The 5000-nt window shown below is 52.5% G+C and overlaps 1 pseudogene across 1 annotated transcript in view; it reads left to right on the top strand.

Moving 5' to 3' along the window:
- The first annotated feature begins 10 nt into the window (after window positions 1–10).
- LOC311317451 (serine/threonine-protein phosphatase 2A 55 kDa regulatory subunit B beta isoform-like) overlaps window positions 11–5000 on the top strand; it is a 9201-nt pseudogene continuing 4211 nt past the window's right edge. Inside the window, exons 1-2 of the transcript in view lie at window positions 11–80; window positions 4735–4968. The product of the transcript in view is annotated as a serine/threonine-protein phosphatase 2A 55 kDa regulatory subunit B beta isoform-like (transcript). The remainder of the gene's footprint in view (window positions 81–4734; window positions 4969–5000) is intronic.

The raw sequence follows: 5000 nt of genomic DNA, 5'->3' as shown, positions 1-5000 counted from the left end.
CGATTTATCAATGGAGGAGGACAGTGACGCCCGGAAAATCAACAACAGCTTCCTACGCGACCATAACTATGCAACCGAAGGTATTTGACCTGAAATGTAATATTTCATGCAAATTTAGGATAGGCCCGCATCAATCAAGTGAAGAGGCATTTTACGCATGATGATTGATTGCCAGCTTAATTGGCGACACTTCAGGGTAGAATTGTATGGGTTTTTGCCTCATTCGGTGTGACATTTAGAATTTGCGAGAGTGGGCGAGTAAAAACGGGATTAATCTCAGCATCTGGAGAAGGTGGCCTACTGTATATGACTGCACCCAAATCCCCCTTACTCCATTAAACCGCCAATAAATTGTCTGATCATTCAATCATAAATAAACAAAACAACAAATATGTTTTCCCTCGTAACCATATCCTTTATTAAGCTAGACCATGATATTCAGGGAGATGTAGGCTACTAGCACGAGGGCAGAGTGAAGTACCACCCTTAAACGGTGGAATAAAACAGCTCCGTGTCAGCACCGCTTTCAACCACCGTGAGGCCTCTCTCTCTCTCTCTCTCTCTCTCTCGCTCTCTCTTAATTCTCTCGCTCTCTCTTTTCTCTCTCCTTTCATCCGTCTCCTCTTTCTTTCTTTCTTTCTTTCTTTCTTCTCTCTACTCTTTCTTTCTTTCTTCTCTCTCCTCTGTCTTGCTCTTCTTACCTTTTTCGCTTCATTCTCCATCAATTTTCCTTCTCTCCCCCCCCTCTCTCTCTCTCTCTCTCTCTCACACTCTCTCTCTCTCTCTCTCTCTCTCTCTCACACTCTCTCTCTCTCTCTCTCACACACTCTCTCTCTCTCTCTCTCTCTCTCTCTCTCTTTCCTTCTAATGACAGGGAAGAAAGCCGAGTCTGTAGGATGGGCCCCTGTAGGCTTGCAGGGCCATTAAAGCCGGTGTGCGGGCAGGAGCAGGGCCTGAGTGTGAGAGGGGTGTTTTATCCTCTCATCAGTCCCTCGCCCGCTGCCCTGGGTGTGATGGTTAGCTAGCGTCTCCCTGATGGCGTTGGTCTGTCCAGTTCTCCCTGTCCATTGTCCTCTGGCCGGATCATTGATCAGTATTAGGACAATGATTTACTGATATCATTAAGTCCGCCATTAGACTAATCCCATTAGCATTTTTTATCCCCAGTTACTGATCACATGCATTGATTTAGCTAGCGTGCTGCTCCTGCTAACGGCTTCTTCTCTGAGGCCCACATGTTTAATGATCCCATTGCAGATCCACCCTGGTAAATGAACACGGCTTATGAATGCTCTATTAAGTCTTCACTGGGGTCCCAGGGGAGACCTGGACACAAGTCCTCAATAATAGGATTTCTTGTGCTACATTTGGGTGGTAAACTATCAGGCTGGGTTAGATGGTTGAGTTAGAGGCTGGGTTAGAGGGATGATGGTTGAGTTAGAGGCTGGGTTAGAGGGATGATGGTTGAGTTAGAGGCTGGGTTAGAGGGATGATGGTTGAGTTAGATGCTGGGTTAGGGGGATGATGGTTGAGTTAGAGGCTGGGTTAGAGGGATAATGGTTGAGTTAGAGGCTTGGTTAGAGGGATGATGGTTGAGTTAGATGCTGGGTTAGGGGAATGATGGTTGAGTTAGAGGCTGGGTTAGAGGGATAATGGTTGAGTTAGAGGCTTGGTTAGAGGGATGATGGTTGAGTTAGAGGCTGGGTTAGGGGGATGGTTAGGGGCTGGTGTTGAGGAGTAGGTGGATGTGGTTGGATGGCAGTAGGCCTTAGGAAGGTGGATGTGGTTGGATGGCAGTAGAAAGGTGGATGTGGTTGGATTGTGATAAGAAGGTGGATGTGGTTGGATGACAGTAGGAAGGTGGATGTGGTTGGATTGTGATAAGAAGGTGGATGTGGTTGGATGACAGTAGGAAGGTGGATGTGGTTGGATTGTGATAAGAAGGTGGATGTGGTTGGATGACAGTAGAAAGGTGGATGTGGTTGGATTGTGATAAGAAGGTGGATGTGGTTGGATGACAGTAGGAAGGTGGATGTGGTTGGATGGCGGTAGGAAGATGGATGTGGTTGGATGGCAGTAGAAAGGTGGATGTGGTTGGATTGTGATAAGAAGGTGGATGTGGTTGGATGACAGTAGGAAGGTGGATGTGGTTGGATGGCGGTAGGAAGATGGATGTGGTTGGATGGCAGTAGGGAGGTGGATGTGGTTAGATGGTGATAGAAAGGTGGATGTGGTTGGATGACAGTAGGAAGGTGGATGTGGTTGGATGGCAGTGGGAAGGTGGATGTGGTTGGATGGCATTTGTAAGGTGGATGTGGTTGGATGGTGATAGGAAGGTGGATGTGGTTGGATGGTGATAGGAAGGTGGATGTGGTTGGATGGCGGTAGGGAGGTGGATGTGGTTGGATGGTGATAGGAAGGTGGATGTGGTTGGATGGTGATAGGAAGGTGGATGTGGTTGGATGGCGGTAGGAAGGTGGATGTGGTTGGATGGCGGTAGGGAGGTGGATGTGGTTGGATGGTGATAGGAAGGTGGATGTGGTTGGATGGCGGTAGGGAGGTGGATGTGGTTGGATGGTGATAGGAAGGTGGATGTGGTTGGATGGCGGTAGGGAGGTGGATGTGGTTGGATGGTGATAGGAAGGTGGATGTGGTTGGATGGTGATAGGAAGGTGGATGTGGTTGGATGGTGATAGGAAGGTGGATGTGGTTGGATGGCGGTAGGAAGGTGGATGTGGTTGGATGGTGATAGGAAGGTGGATGTGGTTGGATGGCGGTAGGAAGGTGGATGTGGTTGGATGGCGGTAGGGAGGTGGATGTGGTTGGATGGCAGCAGGCCTTAGGAAGGTGTATGAATGATGACAGGGTGGGTCAGTGTCACCTCCTCCTGCAGCCAAACCTCCCCAAGAGAGACCTGCTCTGCCACTGAGGAGGCTGGGAGTCAGGCATGTGTGTGTGTGTGTGTGGTGTGTGGGTGTGTGGGGGAGAGAGAGAGAGAGAGAGAGAGAGAGGTTTTGTGAGTCAGTTCAGTAGTTATCTCTATGCCTGGACAACCCAATCACGTTCACACAGACAGGGAGAGACAAATAGGGTGTATGAGTGTGTGTGTGTGTGTGTGTGTGTTTGTGTGTGCGCGCGTGTGCGTGTGTGCGTGCGTGTGCGTGTGTGCGTGTGTGCGTGTGTGCGTGTGTGTGTGTGTGTGTGCGTGCGTGTGTGTGTGAGAGAGAGAGAGAGAGAGGGTCATGGAGATGTGTTCATCTCCTCAGCCGATGAGTGCTGTCTGTCTGCCTGCCTGTCTGTCTGTCTGCCTGCCTGCCTGCCTGCCTGCCTGCCTGTCTGCCTGTCTGTCTGTCTGTCTGTCTGTCTGTCTGTCTGCCTGTCTGCCTGTCTGCCTGTCTGTCTGTCTGTCTGTCTGTCTGTCTGTCTGTCTGGTCGAGGACCCATCTGGTCTGTTTCTCAGGAGAGGCTGCATCTCTGAGTCCTTTATCTCTGTAATTTACGTCCGACTGTCACGCCTCGTATATCAGCGCTGTGTTTGTCCCCCCGGCTGCCCCCCTGGCCCGAGCGTGTCCCCGGCTGCTCCCCTGGCCCGAGCGTGTCCCCGGCTGCTCCCCTGGCCCGAGCGTGTCCCCGGCTAGTCCCCTGGCCCGAGGGTGTCCCCGGCTAGTCCCCTGGCCCGAGCGTGTCCCCGGCTGCCCCCCTGGCCCGAGCGTGTCCCCGGCTGCCCCCCTGGCCCGAGCGTGTCCCCGGCTGCCCCCCTGGCCCGAGCGTGTCCCCGGCTAGTCCCCTGGCCCGAGCGTGTCCCCGGCTAGTCCCCCTGGCCCGAGCGTGTCCCCGGCTGCTCCCTGGCCCGAGCGTGTCCCCCCGGTACCCGGAGACCGGGCTGCCGCTGCCTGTGTCCCCCTCCATCCCCTCACCCCCATAAATCCACCCGCTCAGGAGACACAAACACGGGCGCACCCCCGGTTTCTCCCCCAAACACTCACACGTTTACACACGCACAAACGTGTTGGAGCTACACACACACACACGCACACACACACACACACGCACACACGCACACACGCACACACGCACACGCACACACACACGCACACACACACGCACACACAAACACACACAGGTCCCAGTTCCCTCAGGCAGTAGTTGCCCTGAACAGCAGGCCATTGTAATGATGTCACATTTTAATGATGTCACACACTGACCCTTCCTATGCACCAATCCCACGCCTCAGCAGGTTTCGGCTGGCGTGTGTGCGTGTTTGAGGCCGAGACGCACAATACGTTGCCGCCACAACTGGTGTTAGGCCGCCGTGTGTAATTGCATAAATGCAACTTCCCCCGGTCCCAACGCGGCCATAAATGCTGGAGCGTGAGTTTTTAAATGAAGAGATCGCTGTCTGAAAGAAAGGAACATTAGAATGCTGGCTGATTTGCATACAGCAGCGTTCTGCAGACTACACGCTGCTAATAGTGATAGGATGGATGGCTCTGTGTGTGTGTGTGTGTGTGTGTGTGTGATGTCTGAATCTGCATTTCTTCTGTGCGGGGTTAATGGTCTGTTTCTATCTCTCCTACATTGACACGTTTTACTTCGTTTCCATAATGGCCACCTATATCTTGGGAATAGATCCTATATCTTGGGAATAGATCCTATATCTTGGGAATAGCGGGGATTTCCCACTAAAAATAGAATTATAAATCCAGAGGAATTCTCTCCGCGTGTAAGAGCCAGTCTTCCTGGGACACAGCCCTGTTGTCTTCCTGGGACACGGCCCTGTTGTCTTCCTGGGACACGGCCCTGTTGTCTTCCTGGGACACAGCCCTGTTGTCTTCCTGGGACACGGCCCTGTAGTCTTCCTGGACACAGCCCTGTTGTCTTCCTGGGACACAGCCCTGTTGTCTTCCTGGGACACGGCCCTGTTGTCTTCCTGGGACACGGCCCTGTTTGTCTTCCTGGGACACGGCTGTTGTCTTCCTGGGACACGGCCCTGTTGTCTT

This window comes from Borostomias antarcticus, assembly GCF_949987555.1.
Source record: "Borostomias antarcticus genome assembly, chromosome: 14".
NCBI lineage: Eukaryota > Metazoa > Chordata > Actinopteri > Stomiiformes > Stomiidae > Borostomias > Borostomias antarcticus.
The sequence above is the reverse complement of the archived record's forward strand: the minus strand, read 5'-3'. Positions and strand labels throughout refer to the sequence as shown.